The following is a 25,524-nucleotide window of genomic DNA, read 5'->3' as shown; positions in this document are numbered from 1 at the left end:
CCCTCAACTCAAGCACATTCTTTCATTATTTTAGAAACTCTGCACATTTTCTTTATTCCTTAAGGACATTAAGAATAAAATAGAAGCAATTGAGAAAGAGATCACCGATTGCTCAAATAAGTTGACCCCCGAGCCCAATTCAATTCAAAAAATTTATACTAAGCTACAACAACTCATGGCTCAACAATTGGAACTGAGGAATGAAGAACACAAGATCAAGATGGACATAATGACACTTCAAACATTATTCCTTCCTCATCTTTCATCCATTCAAGAACAGCTAAACCGAGCCACTTACCTCTCTACTACACAAGAGGGAAGCACTTTAGATGGCTTAATTTTGTTATTGGCTGATATTAATGCACAAAATTCTTTAATGGACAGTGTAAAGGATGCACTCTCTGTCGCTCTCACCGAAGCCAAGACAAAGTAAAAATCCATTTTTGATCAGTTGCCACCTCCAAATGGTAACTAAATTTTGATGTTTGTCAAAAAGGGGGAGTATATCATCAAAGTATACAAGGGGAGTGTATAGTATTCAAAGTATCAAACAACAAGAGTATAGTATACAAGGGGAGTATACCGAGTAGAATGAGCAGAATAAGCAGAGTATCCAAGAGCAGTGAACCGAGTAGTGAATAGAGGAAAGAACAGTGATTACAAAGTATTGATCACCGAGCACACATAATCAGAGTTTTGAACAACATATTGATAAGGGGAGTATATTTGACTATACTATTTCATTGACTAATGTATATACTGTATGTTTAGTCAAATTTTGTAAAGTATACAGATTTTTGAGTAATGACTTTGAAAGTAGTTTTGTCAAACATCTCAACTAATGTCAAAAGGGGAGATTGTTACTACTTATCAAATTGCCATTAGTTTTATATCCAAATTCATTCTATATATTCTAGTCGGTTAGCATTACTGAATCATGTAGTCGATACACACAAAGAAGTCGGTATGAATAGTCTAGTCGATTACAGAAGAAAGTAGTCACAGAGCCCAATATACACTGAGCTATCTACTGAGTGTTACTTCATGTCTACCGAGCAGTAAAGATAATACACCAAGTTGATATACATCGAGTGAAATGTGTTACTAGATTCATTGAACCTGGACACACATATGAAAACGTGTTACAAGATCGAGGCACATAGAACCATTATCACATTGGAAATTGCACATATAGATTTTGTATAATTTTGAGGTCATCTAACCAATGAAATATTTTGCATGGTTGTTTATTCAAGAAATCATGTTTGTAAGATCGAAGCAATGAATCAGACCACCGACATAAGAAGTCTATTTATAGAGCATGAATTTAGGGTTAGAGACATGTGTGAATTAGAGATATATGTGAATGAGAGAAATGTGTGTGCATATGTGTATGAATCAAGACTTATGTGATACATGAGAAATCACAGAGTATTATGATTGTTACAGAGACACAGAGGTCACCAAGAAGGTTATCAGAGAACAGTCAAAGAACAGAGTAAATAGAAGGGTTTACCAATTTACTTTATAAGTTACCAAGGTATGCTATAGGCAAGGTAATCTTATTTTGAGCATATAGAATCTGCTATAGCATTTCAGATGTAAAGTTGCAGATATTTGTAAAGTCTTATTGTAATATTTTGAAGTTGTAAGGGAAACCTTTAATAGGGTAAAAGACCCTAATCAAGTCTATAAATTGTAAATCCTCTAACCAGGTGCGTCATTTATATAGTGTTGTAAAATCCTTTAGCAAGGTAGATCTAACAGATCTTGTTACTCCTGACAGGGTATCCTATCAGAAATAGCTAAATGTAGCTCTAATCGAGCACTCTTTATTATTGCAGTAGTGAAGTTGTGGGTGCCATCCCCACCGCAGTTTTTCTCTCTAACCAAGAGTTTCTGCATAACCAAAATATATGTGTTATGGAGTGAATCATGTATGATTGTTACTTATTTGTTTTATCTTTATGTTATGTTACATCAATTTTTGGTTTTGCATAATAGTAAAGATATTGTTGATAAAAGGATTTGAAGTACTAATTCACCCCTCCCCTCTCAGTACATTAGCTTTCCATATTGGGCCTAATAGGTTTTACATATAATATTGTTAAGTCCACTCGGTTAAGAGATTTTCTATCACTTTCACAAAATAACAGTAATAAAAATCTATCTGCAACTTCACATCTAAAATGCTAAAGTAGATTCCTATTTGTTCAATACAATCTAGACATAGAACTAATCTTGTCTATCTGTTGGGCTACTATACTCTGTTATTCTAATAGGTCTTCAAGCTTCTGTGCTTGGTAATCACTATGTAGCATCCCTATGCATACACTTGCCCGCATACACTATTTATCAACACTTTCCTATTTATAAACAATTAGGTAACCGCATAATCTCCTTGATCACATTTCCCATCATAAATCATAGCCATCAGATCTTTAATCTTGTCCAGGTTCAATGCATCTTTCAATCTGAAAATGTTTTACCCTGCCTTGGAACTTGCATAATAGTCTTGGAACTTGTGCCAGGGTATTGCGGTTCAATCTGAGCTGTACATCTTCATGTCAACTTTCCATTGCCTTATATTTGTTAACAAACTTCTTCCATGACTCACCAATCATTTAATCCACTCCAGCTCATTAGCTTCCTTTATTAAATAGCGCATGTAAACATTTAATGCATTTTGTTATAGCTCGGTTACAACTCAGTAACAACTCGATGAATACTAAACTTCACTTGGTAGACATTCTGCCTTCATTAACTGATAGCGATAACCTTAGGGTTTACCAACTAGGTTCTTTGCTTGATAACATAGTACAGTATTAACCTTTACAATTTACAACATATGTATGATGTTAAAAAAATGTAAAACATCATGACCTCATCATTGTCTGACTCGGTAGTAGTTGCCCATTGAATACCTTATTCATCATATTCTTTCTTGTGTCTTTTACCGGCATCTGTATAATCTTCATATCATACTTCTCAAGATATGGCAACATCATACTGAATTAGAATATCAATTTCTTGACATCAATGACAAAATAATAATATCAAGACAATAAAACATCTTTAATCAGTTATATCCATAATCATCAACAACCTTCTCATTATCCTTAAGAAATTCCAACAATCTTTCATTGTCTATTATAATGCAATATTGTCAACATCTCCTTGGTCCATTTTTCCCACCTCTTCCATTAGGTCTTCTCTCACGGTAGCCTCCTCTACTACTTGAGTCCCCAACTTTCTCTCCTTGGCTAGACTCACCACTAGACCTTCGGTTAGGACTTCTTCCTCCAAAACTGTCTCTGCCTCTAAAAATTCTCCCTCTTTTACCTCTATTACTCTACTCACTTCTTCTCTTTAGTTTCTATTCTTCCCTAAGGGCCAATTAAAAATACTTGTTCACTATCTCCAGTGCCAAGATGTTGATCTCATCTTGGATTTTCATCCTTAGGTCATTCAAGTACCTAGCCACTTTCTCTAACTCTTCTTCTTGTCTCTTTGATCTAAGACTAAGTTTATGAAGCTCCTCTTTATATGCATTCACATCAAGGTCTCTCTATCTAAGGTTTTGCAATCTCTTGTACATGTTCACTTCATAGTCAATGGGCATGAATTGTGCCTTGACTTTATCCTTCATCCTTTCCCAAGAGGTTATCATACTCTTTCCCTCAACTCTCTTCCCTTGTACATAGTTCCACCATGTAAGAGAATACCCCTTCAACCTTCCTTTTATCAACTTAACCCTCTTATCTTTAGGGATTTCTTTGTACTCAAAATGACTGGTCAATGCCTCAATCTAGTCTATCACCTCTTTTTCTTCCATGCTTCCACTATTTATAGGCAACCCATCAATGGTGTCCCTACTGACTGACCTCAAGGCATCTACAAATTCCCTCTGATCTACAGGTATCTCCTCTACCCACTTAGAGGATTCCCCATCTTCTTTATCCCCTTCTTCATTACTGCCACTTCCATCTTCCTTATCCTTAGTATTTTTTAATTCTTCAAGCTTGGACTCAAGCATCTCTTCAATCAACTTCTTCACCGCATCTTGTGACATACTCATAGGAGGCATTTTGTCAACCCCTATTTCAATCTCTTCCATTTACATACACTAAGACTACATCACCCAAGTGATCTTCAAAATCCTGCTCTGATATCAATATGATGAGGAGGCAAACAGATCGGAAGGAGGTGACCCTTGAACCAACCAATCACTAAGGTTCACAGACTCAACCGGTAATCCCTAATTCCAAATGTTCTTACACAACATCAAGTCAAAAAATGATTCAATGACACCAAACAAAAAATTAGATAACCCCAAGGCTCCACTATGTCCATTTACAGACAACTAACACTTCTCAAGTTATTTTGTGACTAAACACACCTTTGCATACATGAGTGGGCTACTACTAGACTTTAGGATTTGAATGGCCCACTTGACAAATTCAATACAAAAATCCTTGGAGGGGTGTTCTCACAACACCTGAATGCAAATGAAATAGGATTTCATGGTTTAGATCTATCGAAACATCAATCTTGACTCACTTGCCCACAAACCTGAATCGGTTACTATTAGGCCTCCTTTTGAAGGAATCGGGTGACAACTTTTGACACTCTGAGGGTCTAGATAAAAAAATTATGTTTTCAAATACCCTTTTGGGAGTTCTAAACAATATCTCATTTTTTGGTACCGGATCAACTTGCAGATATCCCAACTGGTATTATACTAAGACCTAATAGGGCTATTAGACCTATTTGACTGAACGCCTTTCACAAATTGGTTAAGTCCTCCCAATGGGTGACCATCATTGACCCTGAAATATTATGTAAACCCCAAAAATACTCTTCTACCACATTCAAGCCCTTTTTCCAGTTCTCTACCTCTCAATTCTCACACACTACACTCATCAAATCAATATGTGACGTAGAGATGCCAGACCTAGGGTTAGTTCTTCATCCTCTTAATGGATTTTTTTATTGACATATGATATAGTGGCCTATCATTTCCTGTAAGGGCAAAGTGTTAAGTCAAGGATTGATAGGCCAAAACCCATTATTGCAGTCAAACCCTAGGGGTTTAAGGGTTTAGGCTACTCAATAGAAATTTTCTTTTAGAATGTGGCAGAGATCACTTCAAGACTTCATAGTAAAAGTTAAAAAAAGGTTATACAATCTAGTTATAGGATCTATGCCATGAGAATTCTTACCAATCCACCTTCAGTATGCAATCAATAGAAATTCGACGCACTTCGAGTTTTTAACAACTCTTGATGCTTCAATTTCTTTTCAAACAAGCAAAACTCAACCAACATACATTCTCTAGTGTTTGGGGCCTTTAAAGGTGTTTCCCAAAAAACCATAACCTCCTCCAACTATTTTTTAAACCAAACTGACTGTTGGAGAATCACAACTTTAAAAAAGTGCAAAATTGTCAACACAACAAATTGACAATATGACAACTTTTGCATAATTCAACCAACTTAGACTCTAGACTATCATAGTCCCCCAAAATGATTGAATTTGATTCTAAAATATTAAAAATGACTCAAATATACTTGTGGTCACTTGATCCCTTAATTTAGACCATTGTGACCCTTATTGACTCAAATTGCTCTACCAGACCCTAGATGACAATTTGACCCAAACATGGGCAAACTTGTCACACTCCTAGGACATTGAATTACAAAAAGGACCCATATAATCTTATTACATTTCTTATAACTAATAAAAAACCATCTTGTTCCACACTCATGCCTTCATAGGTAGGTACTCCTGCACCACTCCACCAAGAGATTCCTCTGGAAAATCTAAAGGATGAAACGTAGAAGGTCGGCCACATGCCAAGAAATGTCAAGATCAATGCTCAAGGCTCTGCAGGCTTCAGAATGGGTTCTGGTAGATCACTAGAATAGGTCTCAGGCAACCAGTAACAAAGGAACAACCAGCAACAAGAAATTGTCATGTAAACCGATAGCGATATCTTGTCGGAAAGTGATCCAAAAGAGATGTGGTTTGAAAGAAATAAAGATGATCTAGTCTTCAAGTAGAATCCAACTCCATAGGATCTGGTGAGCCAAAGTTGGGACACACGAAAAGGAAAATGTTTTTGGTTGATTCAAGATTACTAAGAATTGGGGATGCTCCTACATCAAACATCTAGGGTTAATGAAAAAAAAAGTGAGCCTCTCACTTTGCTGGGGTCAAAGGGAAACCAAGGCAGTCTACCTCTGCCTGAGAAATCCAAGATGAATCTTTAATTGGTCTGCTCTTCCACTTCACAAGATATTCTTTGTACTGACTATTCCAAGTACTACGCCCAATCCTACTATCCAAAATCTCTTCAATCTGGTTCGGTTCCTTCTAGTGCAATTGTTTCTCAAGGTCTGCAACATTGTCCTCACTGAATTATGGTTCATGGTACTCATGAAGATCTACAATGTTGAATATAGGTGATATACTTAGACTATCTAATAGCTCCACTTCATATGCATTTCCAGAGCTGAACTTTCTCAAAATCTTACAAGGTCCAAACTTCTTCATCTGCAACTTATTATAAGTTCCAACCAAGAATCTCTCTTTTCTCAAATATACCATCACTTCATTGCCAACTTCAAATTCCTTATGTCTCATCTTCTCATCTGCCTTCTCTTTAAATTTGTTGTTCATGTCTTCCAAATGTTGTTTAACCTAAATATGCAATGTTTCCATGTGATCTACAAAATCTTCTACTTGTGAACTCTTCTGATCTTCACTGCTAATGTCTCTCAATTCTTCTATTCCTCTAAGATGCACTCTGGTAACAATCTCAAAAGGTTTTTTTTCTGGTACTTCTATTTACTGAATTAATATAGGCAAACTCTATTTGTGCAAGGATCAAATCCCAACTTCTAGTTTTATCTCCTACTAAACATCTCAACAAGTTTCCTAAGCTTTGGTTAACAACTTTTGTCTGTCAATCAGCCCATGGATGAAAAGTAGAACTGAACTTCAAATTTGTGTTCATCTTCTTCCAAAGTGTTCTCCAAAAATAGCCAACAAACTTTGTGTCTTTGTCTGAAACTATGCTCTTAGGTAATCCATGCAATCAAACCACTTCCTTGAAAAATAGGTCTCCTACATGTAATGCATCTGATGTCTTCCTACAAGATATGAAATGAGCCATCTTTTAAAATCTATCCACTACCACAAATATAGAATCATTCCCTCTCGGTGTCTTAGGAAATCCAAGTACAAAATCCATGCTTATATCCTCCCAAGGACTTACCAGTACTATCAAAGGTTTATACAATCCCACATTATGACTACTACCTTTTGCAACTTGACAAACTCTACAACTCTGGACATATCTCTTAATATCCATATGAATTTGGGGCCAAAAGTACTACTCACTCACCAATGCAATTGTTTTGTCAATGCCAAAATGTCCAGCTAAACCTCCACTATGCTTCTCTTTTATTAGGTTCTCTCTCATGGAACTCTTAGGTATGCACAACTGAACTACCGTAAATAACATCCCATCTTGAATGAAATAATCCAACCATTTGATCATATCAACCATAACTGGTTCTCTACATGCTTTCCAAGGTTCTACAAAATCTGGGTCTTCATTATACAAGGTCTTTAAATCTTCAAAACCTAATACTATCACTCTCATTTCTATCAGAAAAATCCTTCTCCTAATCAATGCATCAGCAACTTTGTTAGATTTCCCACTTCTATGCTTCAACACAAAGGTGTAACTCTACAATAATTCTACCCATCTCATATGTCTTTGTTTCAACTTACTCTGACTATTCAAATACTGCAAAGCTTGATGATCTCTATACAACACAAACTCCTTAGGAAACAAGTAGTGTCTCCATTTCTTCAAGGCTTGAACAATAGCATAAAACTCCTGATCATACACTAAATATCTCTTCTGGGCACCATTCAATTTCTCACTGAAATATGCTACTACTCTACCTTCTTGACTCAAAATTGTGCCTCCTATTGTTGTTCCACTTGCATCACAATCCACTTGAAATACCTTATTGAAATCCGATAAAGCTAACACAAGTTGCTCAGTCACTTTCTACTTCAACAATTCAAAAAATTTGTTTGCTTCAGTGGTCCACTTGAATTCCTTCCAATCTCCTCTCATGGTCTCAATCATAGGGTTACAAACTGAACTGAAATTTTTGATAAACTTTTGGTAAAAACTAGCCAATCCATGAAATGATCTTACCTCTCTAATTCTTTCTACCGTAGGCCACTCAACAATGTCTTTCACTTTCTCAGGGTCCATCTACAAACCATCCTTAGATATCGCAAATCCTAAATAGACTAACTCATCCTTCATCAAAGTACACTTCTTGTTGTTGATCAACAACTTTTCTTTCCTCAACCTTTGTAAAACTTGTCTGAACTGCAAAAAATGCTCCTATTTTGTTCTACTAAAAATCAGAATGTCATCAAAATACACAATGACAAACTTACCCTAGAATTTCTTCAATACCTCATGAAAGTACTCAGTGCATTAGTCAATCCAAAAGGCATCGCCAAACATTCATATAGTCCTTCATTTGTCTTAAATGCTATCTTCCACTCATCACCTTCTCTGATCCTGATCTGATGATATCTACTCAAACAATCCATTATGTCATCCATCTTAGGCAAAGGAAAACTGTATTTCATTGTGATCTTGTTTATTTCTCTTGAATCGGTACACATCCTCCATTATCCATTCTTCTTAGGTGCTAATATTGTTGGTACTACACAAGGGCTCAGACTCTCCCTGATCAAACCCTTCTTTAGCATCTCCTGCACTTGTCTATTTAGTTCTTCATTCTCTATCAGTGTCAACCGATGTACATCTTGTTAGGAAAACTAGCTTTGGGAACCAAGTACATGCAATAACTAATACTTCTAATAGGTGGCAATCCATCAAGTACATTATTTGAAATGATGTCCTCATACTCTATCAGCAAATCTCATACTCTATCAGCAAATCTCTTATCTCTGTCGAGTGTTCTCATTCCGGTTTTTGTCTCACAGTATTCCTAAGAATTAAGGAAAAACACATATTCTCATGTCTTAGTCCATCCATGAATTTCCTTACATCTAATAAATAGATTCTGGTATTTGTACACACTTCACTCTTCAAAGATTCTTCCAAAGGTAACAAGGTTTTCTTCATCCCATTTTCCATAATAGTGTATGTATTCTTCCTCCCATCATCTATTGCCTGTCTTGCAAATTGCCAAGGTCTTCCCAATAAAAGATGACAAATATCCATAGGCATAATATCACACAAAACTTCATCATGATAATTCCCAATTTTCAATTTTACCAAACACTATTCACTTACTAACAACTTATGTTCATACTGAATCCATGCTATCTAATAAGGCTTAGGGTGTTTCAATCTCTCAAATTTTAATTTATTTACCATCTCTTTTGAAATAAGATTATCTAAACTACCACTATCAATAACAACTTTACAACACTTACCGGATACCTTACATCTGGTTTTGAATAGATTGTTCCTCTATAAGGGGTCTTCATCTCCTCTATTATGACACAAAGCTCTCCTCATCATCAGTAGTTCTCCATCTTCTGGTTTATTGTCTGATCCAGTGGGGTTTTCTTCCACCACTACTGCTCTTCAGGTAGCCTTCATCTTCTTACATTCAAATGCACAGTGTCCTTCTCCTCTACACTTAAAGCAAGTTCATCTAAATGTCCTCTCGTCTTGTCTTCCAAAGTTCTCATTCCGGTAACCATCTGGTTCTCTCCTCTAGTAGAAATTTCTATCATCCTTCCCGTATGAATTACCTTATTTTCTCACTTCCTTTTTCATGTTCCAATCTATACTGGTTCCTCTTCCTCCTTGAAATATTCCTCTGGTAAACCTTCCACCTCTACCTCTCTGTCTCTACTTGTCATGCCCAAACTTTTGGGCAAAAACAAAACAACATTTTTTTAAATTTTTTTTTAACAACCTAATAAAACTAATTATGCTAAAATAAAGATGCAATAGCAAGGTCTTGTCTTAACTATGTTTAAACTCTGGAAATCAAAAGAGAAATTTACTATAGTTAAACTATGTAACTTAATCAAGCACGTGAAAGTAAATTAAATGTGGAAAATCAACTCTCCAAAAGAATTGTTAATATTTTGTTTATTAATAAATTAATTTAAACAAAAAGCTCTAACCAAAAATAACAAGAGATGTTATTAACCTCAAATACCCTTTTAATTGCTCTAGGAATTAATTAAATTAATTCTAACATTTAGATTATTAAAATTTAATAATCAAATGAGCAATAGATATAATGTCTGAAATTTAACTAAAGGGGCTAAGCTAATCCTTAATAAAATTTGCCCTATAAATTTTAATTAATGTTGGCCAAATAAATAGACCCCTAAGGTCTAATTATTAATTAAGCATTTATTAATATTTATCCATTTAAATACAACCAATTATATTTCAACTTAACCTCTTATACACACACACACACACACACACACACATATATATATACCCAAACTAAACTACACATACACAATTTTGTACACATATATAAATATATATACTTTTAAATATATATATAAATACACATATAAGCAAAATTAAAATTAACTGATTTAACATACAATTGGCATCATACAAATTAATTTACCATATAACAAAGCAATCCACATAAGCAATTTATCATAGTCCTCATAAATTTAATCCATTCATAAGATATGCATCATATTTCTAACATCATAATAAAGTCCTACAAATCAAATAAATGACATACACCATCTCAATGTTATCCTATCCTAAAATCATATAAAATTCTATATCCATAATGCATAGAAATGAAGCATCAATACATATCAATGTTATCCCATCATGGGATCATATAAAGTTCTATATCCATAATGCATAAAAATAAAGCATCCATAATAGCTCCAAAATGAAAATCACTGAAATGCTAGGATGGGTCGGGGTAGGGTCTCACACCCTCCCCCTCTAGGCATGAACTTCCTCCTGGAGTTCATCAAAAAGATGAGGGTACTGTGATCTCATACGTGTTGCGTCCTCCCATGAAGTTGTAACCTCATCATAGAAATCCCACTGGACCTTAACCTGGTCCAGCTCTCAACCTCGAAGGGCCAACATCTAATGAGCCAAAATGCGAATGGGCTCCAAAGCTAGCTGCTCATCTGACTCCACCTACAAGGCATCCCAATCTAAAATATGACACTCATCATAGATATACTTCCTCAAAAATGATACATGAAACACATCGTGGATGCGTGATAGGCTAGGTGGCAAAGCTAGGTGATAAGAAACTAGTCCTATCCTCTCAAGGATCTCAAATGGTCTGACAAAGCAAGGTGCAAGCTTAGAACCCTTTCCATAACGAACTGGACTCTTATGTGGCCGCACTCGCAAGAAAACTTTGTCCCCAACCATGAAGCTCTAGTCTATCCTCTTCGCATCTGCATACTTCTTCTACCTATCTTGTGCCTCTCTAGGGCACTATCTAATAAAAATCACTTGCTGCTCCATATCATGAACCATCTCAGGACCTATGGCCACTCTATCCTCAATACAGTCACAACTCAAAGGTGTCCTGCAAGGTCTGCCATACAAACCCTAAAATGGTGGCATCCCCAAGGAAGTGTGATGCCCATTCTTATAGGCAAACTCTACTAAAGGAAGGTACTCCCATTGGGTCTGATGATCCATGACGTACATGTGGAGCAGATCCTCTAACACCTGATTTAACCTCTATGTTTGACCATCCGTTTCCAGATGATAAGTTGTACTGAAGTTGAGCTTGGTAGCCATGGCTGCCTGTAATGCCTTCCAGAAGGAGGAAGTAAACAGGGAGTCCCTATCAGAAATAATCTTGCATGGAATGCCATGAAGTCTGACAATGTCTTGCAAGAACACTTGTGCCACTACTGGTGTTGTGAAGGTAGTCTGAACTGGTGAGAAGTGGGCCACTCTGGTCAAATTGTCAACTGTCACCAAGATGGCATCATGGCGATGAGATGAAATGGGAAGACCAATGATGAAATCCATGGATATAGTATCCCACTTCCATTCTAGTATAGCATGGGATTGGAGCAACCCACTAGGATGGCGGTGCTCCGCCTTGACTCTCTAACACTCAAGACATTGAGCTACTAACTCAGCAATAAGTTGCCACATACCTAGCCAATGATATAATTGTCTCAAGTCTGCATGCATCTTCTTAACCACGGGATGCACTACATAAGGAGCTCTATGAGCCTCCATGATAATGAACTCTCGCAATCCCCTGGGAGAAGGTACATAGATGCACCCTCTATGGCGTAATAGTCCATCGAACTCTAAGGAATAATTAACATAATTCCCCTCCAGGGTCTCCTATGATCGAATCACCTAACAAAACTCTAAATACCCTCCATCCTCTGGCAACCACTGCAATATATGATCTCTCAAATCTATGCTCATAGATATGGAGTATACCTCATGATGTCTCCTACTCAAGGCATCTACAACTACATTCTCTTTCTCCTTGATGTAGTGGACATCAAAATCATACTTGCATAGAAACTCCATCCATCTCCTCTGACGGGCATTAAGATTAGGTAGGGTGAAGATGTGCTGCAAGCTCTGTTGATCTGAATGAAGCTCAGAATGATGGCCCAGAAGGAAGTGTCTCCACCTCACAAGTGCATGCACTACTTCTATAAGCTCAAGATCATGCATAGGGTAGTTAAGCTCATAAGTCTTAAGCTTCCTAGACTCATAAGCTATAACTCAACCCTCCTGCATAAGGACTGCTCCTAATCCATCCAAAGAAGTGTTTGTGCATACCATGAAATCAGCCATGGGGTCTGGCACAATAAGAATAGGTGCACTAGTGAGTGCCCTTTTTGAGGTCCTGAAAATCCCTCTCACACCTATCTGTCAACTCGAATTTCTTTCCCTTTCACTGAAGGGATGTAATGGGATGTGAAACTCAGGAAAATACCTCAATGAAGCGTCTGTAGTACCCTGCTAGACCCATGAAGCTCCGGACCTCTATCACACTAGTTGGCACTAGCCAATCCATAATAGCTCTGATCTTTGATGGGTCAATTGAGATCCCATCACTAGATATAACATGCCCAAGGTACTTGACCTCTGATCTAAAAAAAGCACACTTCGACAAATTGTCATACAACTGGTTGTCCCTCAAACACTGCAAAACCTGCCTCAAATGCTCCTCACGCTCCTTCTCATTCCAAGAATATATCAATATGTCATCAAGGAACACAATCACAAATTGGTCAAGGAAAGTGCGGAATACCCCATTCATGAGACTCATGAATATAGCTGGAGCATTCATAAGACCGAAAGGGACCATGGTAAACTCATAGTGGTCGTATCTGGTACGAAACTCGGTCTTGTGGATATCACTCTCCATTATCCTCAACTAATGGTACCCTGACTTCAGATCTATTTTGGAAAACACTTTAGCACCCTGAAGCTGATCAAACAAATCATCGATCCTAGGAAAGGGATAGTATTTCTTGATGGTTACTTTGTTTAGCTGCCTGTAATCCATGCATAACCAAAGGGATCCATCCTTCTTCTTCACAAAGATGACTGGTGCACCCCAAGGGGAGACGCTAGGAAGAATGTGACCCTTCTCTAAGAGTTCCTCAAGCTACATCTTGAGCTCATTAAGCTCATTTGTGGTCATCCTATAAGGTGCTCTCAAAACTGGCTTGACTCCTGGTACAAGATCTATGTGGAAGTCCATCTCTCTGCTAGGTGGCATACCAGGTAGCTTAGCTGGAAACACATCTACAAACTCCTCCAGGATGGGATGATCATCTAGGGAAGGCTCCTTCTCATTTTCTTCCTCTTTATCACTGATGGTGATAGAAAACAACTGGCATCCCTTTCGCATGCTCTACTTAAGCTACATGGCAGAAATCATACGAAGAGACACAAGCCTCTTAATGTCGATGATTACTATGGGAGCACCATGATCATCCTCACATAATCTTTTTCAGGTGACAGTCCATTTGGCTCTGTGGACGTAAAGCCAATCCATGCCAAGTATGATGCCATAAGATCTGAGGGGTGTAACTCTAAGGTCTACTAAGGTGGTGGCATTACCAATCTAGAGCGGACATCCCCTAACCTCTAAATCCACTGGCACTCTAGCCCCTGAAGCTAACTCCACTTCCCAACTGACTCCTTGCCTAATTGCCACTAGCCCGCAATGCTCCACAACCAATAGAGATATAAAGGAGTTAGTAGCTCCTGAGTCAAACAATATAGAAATACTAATACCACTGATCATACCTACAGCCTCAATAACTGTGGCCTGGTGCTCTACCTAGCGGTTGTCAACTGCTACAAAGACCCTATGGGACTTGCCCATATCCCCAACCATAGGCTCTAATGCTGCCATCCTCTGACTACTTCAATATATATAGGTGTTTCTATTGGAGGTGGTCTGGGTAGATGAACGGACTCAGGCTCATGCTCAGCCTGGCCCTCTAAGGGATTAGGAGGTGGACTCCTACTCCTTTCCCTAACTACTGATCTATGGCTCCTTGAGTTCTAGTTTTCTGCCTGATGGTGAACTCTTGGAATCCTATCCTATACTATCCCAATTAAGTTCTGAAGCTCTAATAAGATGTCTTAGTTTGGGTCAACCGGTCATTCAAGAGGAGCCTTTGGGTCCCCTTCCAGAACTGGTTCCTCCCTATCAACATCTTTGTGTGCCATACGTGCATGCTTAGGACCCCTACTGCACTTGCGACTTTGTCGTGTAGTGGGAGGCAACCTTATGAGAAAATAAAATAAATAAATAATTTTTGGAGAAAAATTTAATTCAGTAAATAATTAAAGCGAAACATAATGGAGAAAGGTTCCTAGTGTGAAAAAAGAAAAAAAAGGGGGAGCGGCCGAGATAGGGTTTTGTGGCCCTAGCTCGCATGCGGGGTGTTTGCAGGTGTGGTGAAGAAGGGATTTGCAAGGGGTTGGGGGAGCTTAGTAGCTATAGGGGTGGTGTTTAGCTCAGAGCTGGGGGAGGAGGATGATGCAGGGGTTTTGGGGGGCAGGGTTTTGGCTGTGCAGGGGCGGGGCTGAGGCTGCATGAGGCTGGGTTTTGGCTACATGGGGGTGGGGTTCTAGGTTGTTGTGGTTCTCTTCTTGTGGGTCTAGGGGTGCCAACAAACCCTCCTTTTGGTGGTGTTGGAGGGGGGTTCCTTAGGAGTCATGCTTCCTTGTGTGGCCCCTTTGGGGTGGGGGTGCTTGGCCCTTGTGATTTATTTTTTGTTGTTCTTATGTTGACTCTTGGTGGTGAGGTTTCGCTGGTTGCATCAGCTATGGATTTCTGGGCTGCGGTGGGCTCAAAATCCCCACTTCAAAGTATGAAGACTTTTAATAATAATCTCTTTTTATCTGATTCTAGGACTGGGAGTGCTAGCAGTTCTTGCATTATGAAGATTAATGGATTTTTGGAGAGATGCAGCGAGAGGCCGAAGTTGGTCATTTCTCCTTAGATGATAGCTGAAGACATTGAATATTTTTCAAAACACTCCCTTTATTGCAAGTTTTTGGGAATGAGGGTGTCCTTGCAGTTTTTGGAAAACTAGGAGCAGAGGACTTGGGCACCAGAAGAGGAAATGGAGATTATTTTGTTGGCGAATAACTATTTCATGGTTACTTTCAACTGCATGGAGGATCGCCATAGGATATTTGAAGGAGGCTCGTATTTTTACAACCAAGTGGGTCTGTTCATCAAACCTTGGCATGTAGGGTTTAATCCTTCTGAGGAGCTCCCAAATAGGGTTCCAGTGTGGGTTCGACTACCACGTTTTCCTATGGAATGTTGTCGAGAGGATGTGCTACAGATGCTTTCTGCTCTGTTAGGGAGGCTAGTGGGATCTTCAACGCAAACCCTAGAGAGAAAGGTAATGACCTTTGCACGTATTTGTGTTGAAATTGATCTTAGTAGACCATTGCCAGATTCTATAGATATGTGCATAGGTTCTTATTCTTGGGTTCAGTAGTTAAATTATGAAACTCTTCCATTTCGGTGTCGTCTGTGTCATGAGTATGGTCATTTATAGCGTAAATGTCCTAGATATAAACTAGTGGTGTGCCAATCTCAGCAGTCAGACCCAAGCCCAGGTAGGGCTAAGAAAGGGAAAGCTGCCATGTCGGTCAAGGTTGAGGTACTGATGGTTTTGTCATAGTTAAGACAAAGATCAAGAACCAAGGACAAAAGAGGCCCTTACAAGAGAGACGGGGGGAGGATTCGTTCAACATATTCAAGGTCCTAGATGATTTTAGCCACCAGGAAGTAAATCTTTGGTTTATCCCTCTGGATCAAGGTCCATCAGGGGGGGCACCAAAAAGTGTAATTGAGGACTCTACCCAGGCCCTACTAGTGGTTGGAAGCCAACAGATGGAGATGGATCAGCCAGTAGGGGTCTAGCTGGGGTTCACTCCTAGTTTGGAGTAGAATTTGGTTGAGGGGAAGGATTCTCCGATAGCTTCAAAATTGGATTCGACTGGGGTGAAAAGTAATAAGTCCTCTACCTTCATGGGTCTGCATCATAAAGATATTAAGAAAAGTACTTCAGAGAAGAGCTCAAAGGCTAGCAGAAAGAAGGATCTGGATAAGATCAAATTGATGGGGGAGAACTTGATTGAGTCAGGGTCAGTAAAAACTTTGGATTCTCATTTTTCCAATCCCATTAAATGATTGTGCTTTCATGGAATGTGAGGAGCTTGAATAGTGGCCCTAGACAAAAATTTGTTTGGGATTTGATTAGGAATCATTCACTAGATGTCCTATTTTTACAAGAAACTAAACTCTCAGTGGAGAGTATGATGGGTCTAGTGCCAAGGTTGTGGGGGAGAGGTGAGTGTCAGTGTGTTGGGGAAGCTAGATCCTTTGGAGTGGTGGCATGTCTTTGGAACCCTTCAAGATTTTTCCTGGTCTGGTGGGTTGCATCCAGATCTTCTTTATCTTGGGTCATCTCTAGTCTTGAGATTGGGGAACCCATCTTGTTTTCTAACATCTATGCCCCTACAGATTTTTAGGGTAAGCAAAACCTATGTTCCCATATTTCTTGTATGTGAAGGTTGGCCCCTTTTCATCCTTGGATTATGGCCCCTTTTCTTCCTTGGATTATGGCAGGTGACTTCAATGCCATCCTTGAGTTGAGTGAGAAGAAAGGGGGTGTCATGCGATTGGAACCTTCTTCTATCTTGTTCCAGGATAATATATGCTTGTTGCAGCTTGTTGGCATTAACCCTAGCAATGGTTTGTTCACTTGGAACAATAGGAGGATCGGAGAGTATTGGATTGTAGAGAGGCTGGATCGTTTCCTAGTCTCTAGTTTCTGAATTGGGGGAAGGTGGTCCACAAGTACCGAGATTCTCAATTGGAGAGGGTCATATCACTAGCCCATCAAGTTGGTTTCTTCTTCGGCTCAGGTAGCTTGCTCTCCTTCTTTCAAATTCCAACTTATGTGGCTTCAGGATCCTTCCTTGCAGGTCCTTGTTGCAGAATGGTGGAGGAAGGGGAAGCCACCCTTCGGCACTACCATGTACTCTTTTGCCAAGCAGTTACAATTTGTTAAGTTTCAACTTAAGCAGTGGAACTGCCAGGGCTTCGAGAATATTTTCATGTGAATAATGCTGCTCAACTGGTGTTGAATGGGATCACAAGCATAATCAGAGAGCAAGGCTTGTCTAATGATTTTCTTAGGGAGGAGGAAAGGGTTGTCAAGGTGGTTGAGGAATGGGAGCTTCGAGAAGAAATATACTGGAAGCAGAGAGCTCGTATTGATTGGCTGAAGGAGGGGAACAAGAACACTGCTTTCTTCTTCAACTCAGTGAAAGCAAGAAGACATGGAAACTCTATCCCTATTCTAGTCAACGATAGAGGTGAGTAGTGTTTATCCTTGCAAGAGATCTCTAGGGAGTCATTATAGTTCTTTCCGGACCAATTCAGGGAGGACACCTTGGGGGATTTGGTGGTGGAGAATCAGGTTCTTGATTGCAATCCATCTCTCGTCACGAGGGAGATGAATGGGCAGCTTTTATGTCCTATTTTATTGGATGAGCTAGAGAGGATTGTCTTTCACATGAGGAAAGGAAAATCTCCTAGCCCTGATGTGTTCCTGGATGAATTCCTTCAAGAGTTCTAGGACATTATCAAACTCGATTTATTGGATGTCATCCAGGAGTCCTATAGAAACAAGCAGATGCTTAGGGAGTTGAATGCGACTTTCATTTCTCTAATCCCCAAATGTGAAGGGGCCGACCAGTTAGGACAATTCTACCCTATCTCTCTCTGCAATGTGGTTTATAAGATCATCTCTAAGCTGATAGCAGATAGATTGAAGATGTGCTTGGGGAATGTCATATCTAAGGAGCAAAGTGGTTTTGTGGAAGGTCACCAAATTATGGATGGTGTGGTCATTGCTACGGAGACCATTCACTCTATGGCTTCATCCAAGGAAAAAGCTATATTTATCAAGCTGGATATGGCTAAGGCGTATGATAGAGTCTGGTGGTCCTTCCTTCAGAAGATCCTCAAGGCCTTTGGTTTTGCTAACGAGTGGGTCTAGTGGGTTATGAGTTGTGTTACATCTACTTCTTTCTCAATGCTTATTAATGGAGACCATAATGAGTTGTTTGGTACTTCTAGGGGTCTTCACCAAGGGGACCCTCTCTCACCTTATTTATTCATTCTCTTGGCTGAGGGTTTGGGGAGGCTGATTAAGCATAATGCGGATCTGGGTACTATTCAGGGTTAGAGATGGGGAAATGGCCTCCACCCGCTGTCACATTTTTAGTTTGTGGATGACATGGCCCTTATGGGGCTAGGCTAAGGCAAAGAAGCTACTAATCTGTGAAAGGTCTTGGATGTTTATCTTTTGCCCTCGAGCCAATTGATCAATGAGGATAAATCTTCTATCATCTTCTTCAATACTTCTGAAACTATTCAAAAGAAGATTGTGATAACTCAATAATGAACGGATAGTACCAAACCAGTACTGAGAGGGGGGGGTGAATCAGTATAGACAAAAACACAATCCTAAACCGGTTTTGTCAGTAAACACTGTGCTTTGATAGACAAACAGTAACACCAGTCTTAAATAGAGTACAACTGGCAAAACCTAGAATAACTGAGACAAGCATAAACCGGTTGACACTTATCTTTTTATACAATCTAATACTTCATTTCCATTTCACCCTAGTGCATGAATAGGTAATCTATCATTAAAGATATATAAATAGCTAGATTAGCATGATTTCCCTTCAAACACAAATCACTCAAACCATCACATGAATAACACCACACATGACACACAGATTTTTAACATGGAAACCAAACTGGGAAAAACCAAGGTGGGGATGAATAACCACAAGCTATTTTTTGAACTCTTTAGAAGTCTGCTCTATTAGGAGCCTTGTCCAGTTAAAGACTGATACAATAGGTTCTATTAGGAACCGATCCTATTAGGGATCACCTGGTTAAGGGATGGCTAGAATACCCAGTTAAGGGTTAAACCTTGTTAAAGGTTACCTTGTTAGAGGATTTCAAGAACTCAATGGTTTTGAGTCACCCTGTTAAAGGATTTATAGTAAGCCGGTCAAAGCTACCCTATTAAGGGATTTCCCAACTGTTGAAGTGGTTAGAGATCAATAGGTATTACAATGATCTAGGAACAACACTCAATGCCAATGCAGATTCGCTTAACTCCTCTTCACCTTCTGCACTTAAACTCTGCAGGTATCACTTCTCTCTTCTGGTTTGGCAAGAAACACGTATCTCTTCACTTGGATACTCACACACAACTTTTGCCAACAACCTCAAAAAGAAACACAACATCGACCTTATAGGAAACAGATAGGTCGGTATCATAAACCCTAAACCCTAAACATGTTAGGTTGATCAACTCAAATAGTTCAATCCTAACCATTGAGCACATTGCATTAAATGCAACAGTCTTGAACCAATCTCAAGACATTCTCCTTCATTCATTTTCCACTGATTTCATGGCGGCTGATAACCCATCACATGTTATCACTATTTACAGACTTCACACATTCTCGAGGTAGAGAAAGACAATCTCCTTCATGCAAGATCCTTCACGTGCACAAGGCTGATGTGGCAACACAATCTGTTCTTTGTTATAATGCTAACTCATCACACAAAGTCACCGATTGAGTCACATAGGCTTGAAGTACTTCAATCAGAAACCTTGAAGTTGAGACTACCAATCGATAGTCATACAAAGCTTCCATGTACCAGTTCCCATAACCACATGTCGGTTTACCTTGAACAAACACACCGCTTCACTTTGGCACATATACCGGTTCACAATGTTATACCAGTTCTCACATATACCGGTTCTCTCTTCTTTAGCATATTGACATAAATGACAACATACAATGTCATCATGTCCTCATACCAGTTCACATAATGCCAACAATCTCCCCCTTTGGCATTGATGGCAATATACAAAGATATCTCTCCGCTTCACATCTTCTCCCCCAATTTTTGTAGATATCTTCTTTGCTTCACTTCTTCTCCCCCTTTGATAATAATGCCAAAGTGGAGGCACAAGCTTCCCTATTCCATTATGTTGCTCCCCCTGAGGAGTAGCATCCTTCAACACATCAATCCTGAAGAAACATTTGACTATGCAATACTTGACTGATGTTGAGCATATACCTTTAGTTTACCTCCTGAAGGGGCAGCAACCATAATTTGCCTCTTAAGTATATAAATGTAGCCTTTGGGAGAGGCTTGGTGAATATGTCTACTAACTGCTCCTTACTGGAAACATGTTCGAGTGCAATCTCTTTGTTCTAAACCTTTTCCCTTAAAAAATGATACTTAAGCTCAAAGTGCTTGGATCTAGAATGTAAAACCGGATTCTTGGAGATGTTAATTGCACTAGTATTGTCACAAAATATACTTATCGGTTCAGATACAAGAACTTTGAAGCCATTTAATACATGCTTCATCCAAATTGTCTAAGTGCAATTCATGAAAATTGCAACATACTATGCTTCCACTATAGACTGAGAAATACAACTCTGCTTCTTACTCATCCATGAGACCAATCTACCATCGAGAAAGAATGCACCATCGATTGTTCTCTTCCAGTCGTCCACATTACCTGCCCAATCAGCATCTATGAATACTTTCAAGTTGAAATCCTTGCTATATGAATACCACAATCCATAATCAATAGTTCCCTTCAGATACCTAAGAATCCGCTTGACTGCAACCAAGTGGGATTCTCTTGGACTTTTCTAGAACCTTGTAGTAATGCCAACTACATGTGCAATATCTGGTCCACTATGCACTACATAATGCAACTTACCAATCATTGATCAGTATTCCTTCTCATCAACCAATGTTGAGTCATCCTCTTTGGATAGTTTACAACCGGTCACCATTAGTGTACCAACCGGTTTGCTATCTTCCATGCCAAAGGTCTTCAACACCTCTTTGACATACTTGGACTGACTGGTAACTGGTTCCCAGAAGGTTACAACCAGTTCATTTATCGCTTTCTTACTATCGGTTTCCTCAGTTTTCTCAGAGGTTTCATCAACTCTTACATTGATGCTTTCCATAATTATCTAAGTCCTATTATTGAAACACTTGAGAGCTTTTCTCTTGGTGGAATACCCTAGGAATATTCCCTCATCACATTTTGCATCAAATTTGCTCTGGTGTTCGCTCCTCTTGATGTAACATTTGCTACCAAGCACTCTAAAGTAGCTAACCATAGGTGTCTTACCGGTCCAATACTCATAAGGAGTTTTATCCTTACCTTTCTTGATGAGTACCCGGTTCATTGTGTAGACTGCAATGCTCATCGCTTCTCTCCAAAAGGTGTGAGAGACCTTTCCTTGAATCAACATAGTTCCAGCTGCTTCAACCATAGTTTGGTTATTCCTCTCTGCTAGGCCATTCTGCTGTGGAGTCCGGGGGGTAGATAGTTGCCTCTTGATGCCATGTTCTTCACAGTACTTGTTGAATTCACCGAAAGTGAATTCCCCTCCTTGATCAATTCTTAGGCACTTGATCCTTTTACCGCTTTCCTTCTCCACTAATCCTCTGAAAGCTTTGAACTTTACAAAAGCTTCAAACTTATCTTTCAAGAATGTGACCCACATCATTCTTGAGCAATCATCAATGAGAATCATGAAGTACCTATCACCCTACACACTCCTAGTTTTCATAGGACCACACAAATCAGTATGCACGAGATCAAGCAAATTGTCAGCAGTGAAAGGTTTACCTTTAAAGGTTGAGGAAGACATTTTCCCTAGTTGACACTCTCTGCACAAGGTATTTTCTGGTTTGCTCAGCACCAGCAACCCTCTAACTGCCTTGATCTTACTGGCCTTCACAATGCTATCAAAGTTTACATGGCAGAGTCTCCTATGCCATATCCAGCTATCATCAAATTTAGCCATAAGACATGTACTTATATTTGCATTCAGTTGAAATAGGTTACCTTTGGTCTGCATGTCGGTGGCCACCAATTCACCATTCTTTCCTTTGATTTTGCACACTCCATTCTTGAATTCTAGAGTGAGACCACTATCATTCAACTAGGCAACACTCAGAAGGTTGTGTCTTAGACCATCAACCCAATACACATTGTCGACACTACTCTTTCCATTCAGAGAGATGGACCCTCTACCTTTGACCATACATGGTGCATCATTGCAAAAGAAAACCACACCACCATCATACTCTTCCAAGGATAGAAACTTGCTACGGTCACCAGTCTTATGGTGAGAATAGCCACTATCAATAATCCACTCATTGGAATTATCAAAGTGGGAGACAAGAGCTTTCTTGTCTGACACATCTTCCTTGACAGCAACAAACACAATATCTTCATTTTCTTCATCTTCTGACTCCTCATCTATGACACCTTCATCAACTACCTCAATACAATTTCTCCAGTTTCCTCTTTGAATTTCTTGAACCTTTCTGGTTTGTCCTTGTTGTCACCATTAGGACAGTTTACAACAATATGTCCTATCCGGTTACAAGAAAAGCATTTCAAAGGGAGCTTACCTCTATATTTACCGGTTCCTTTAGGAAGTTTCCTGGCAAGAAGAGCTTCAAATGCCATCAAAATCTCATTGTTGGTGTAAATAATTATTCATCATGGACATTATTACACTTACTTAAGTTTACTTAGGAAATTCATTTCATAGTAGTTTGGGTATGAGACACTTGGGTGTTTGTGCCACATTGGGATGGTGTGTGTAGGAGAATTTCCACCTTTTATGGTGTTGATCTTGTTGTTACACTCCACATTCAGTGGGTGATCCACCTCATTTGGACTATTATATTGTTTCTCCTACGTACCCACACCTATTTCCTACCTACCCTTATTTCTTATTGAGCCACATGTCATGTTTATGTGCTCACATATCCATAAGCCTTGCCTATATAAGCAGGCTCATCTACATTGTATGAAAATGAAACAATTGATCATTTATCTATTGATGAGAATACAGTTTATTCTTATCCTATATTTTATCTCTCTATTGTACTTTTCATTGAGCTCTTGATCTTGGCAAAATCTCACATGGTATCAAAGCCATTGGGGCTTCATTGATTGGTTTTTTGGAGACATCGTGGAAGGCTTCTATTTTCGGATCTGAGGGACTGCATTTTTTGGAGGCATCTTAGAGCATTTTCGACATCACCATTGTGTCTGGGAGGCCATTTCTATAAAAATCAAGTATAAATTTGACCTATTTTGGCGAAAATCCATTTTTGGGTGAGGTAATTTTCTGCCCAATTTGGGTGGTACGGTACGGAATTTTCGGATTAAAAATTTATGAAAATTATTTTCCAGTTTGAAAATTTTTTTGAAAAAAAAAAATTGGAAATTATTTTTGGGATCCGTACCTTCTGCCCAGTCAACAATGCACAGTCAGCGCCACGTCAGCAACCCAATTGGCTGCCACATCACCTGCCAAATCACTTGCACAGTCAGCACCCAATCAGCCATGAAGTTTGGGTGATGGTCATACGGACATCAAATTTAACCTCAAAGTCCATTGACATCATCATTTTTTCAAAAAATTTGTAGGCCCCTCTCATTGAGCTTTTTTATTTTGCAATTCAACTTCAAATGGCCATATCTTGCTCATTTTTGCTCCCTTTTTGGTGCAATTTTTTTTTAAATGGGCTAGAATTTTGTGTAGTTTCACATGGTGGAATTATTTTCTGATTTTGATGGACATATTTTTCAGAATTATTATTTTTTGGTGACTATACCTATCTAATCCCCATTTCTGCAACTTCCAGGTCTCCGTTCGGGCTCATACGAACTCCTTTTCAGGTATCAATTTTTTTGAAAGTGAATTATTTTTTGTCTACTCTCAGAATATGATATCAATTTGTAGTAATTGTGGGTATAAATTGTACTTTCATCATATGGTCTTATTTGGCCAATTTGGCATTTGTATTGCATAGATCTATCTTTCTGATCTTTTGCTTTTTAGTTCTCAGCCTATTGGGGTAGTTGTATAACAAAATCAGAATTCCACCTTGCCATTGTTTGCAAGTGGCCTATTGTACACGCACTACATATAAAGTGCCAAAATCATCATTTTTAGGGGGGGTACTTTGATTGAGTGAATTTGGGAGGGTGTCTCTTGTGCTTTTGTGCTCTTCTATTCCTTCCTTTCTACTGCAATGGGTTCTTCTAAGTTTCCTCTCTTAACTCCTCATAATTATGCTACTTGGAAAATTGATGCATGGAGTAAACTTATGGAAAAAGGACTAACTCATTACATTGATGGAACTATTGTTGCTCCTGTTGATCCTAAGGTTGATCCAGTTGGTCACTTGGATTGGCTCACTAAAAATATCATGGCAATTGGTACCTTAAGAAAGTATGTATCAAAGGATCTCATTTTTCATGTTGAGAAATGTACTCTAATCAAAGATGCTTGGCATAAGTTTCAAGACTTATATGATCAAGTTGATGAGATTAGGGGATATCAGATTGATAGTGATCTCACCATGTTGGATCCCAAGAACTTTGATACCATACAAGATTATGTTACTAAGGCAAATGAGTTGAGGGCACAACTCAAAGATTGTGGCATTAATAAGAAGGATACTCAATTGATATTCAACTTGATAGGTCAGCTTCCATAAGAATATGCAGCATTTGATTCTAGTTTCCAAACCCATAGCATGACAATGAGTTCAAGCTACACAATGCCTACATTTGATGCTTTCAATGAAATGTTGATGATGGAACAAACTAAGTTGATAAGCATGGGCATTCTTAAGGCTTCTAAGTTTCAAGCATTAGTGGCAAATCAAGGGAACAAAGGAAATCAAGGAAAGGACAACTCAAACAAGAAGAAATGGCAATCAAAGCCTAAGGACAAAGCACCATCTTCTCCACAACAAGGAGATTCATCCTCTTACAAGAGGGAGAGACCTACTT

The sequence above is a fragment of the Cryptomeria japonica genome, chromosome 3 (genome assembly GCF_030272615.1).
Source record: "Cryptomeria japonica chromosome 3, Sugi_1.0, whole genome shotgun sequence".
Taxonomy (NCBI): Eukaryota; Viridiplantae; Streptophyta; class Pinopsida; order Cupressales; family Cupressaceae; genus Cryptomeria; species Cryptomeria japonica.
The sequence above is the reverse complement of the archived record's forward strand: the minus strand, read 5'-3'. Positions refer to the sequence as shown.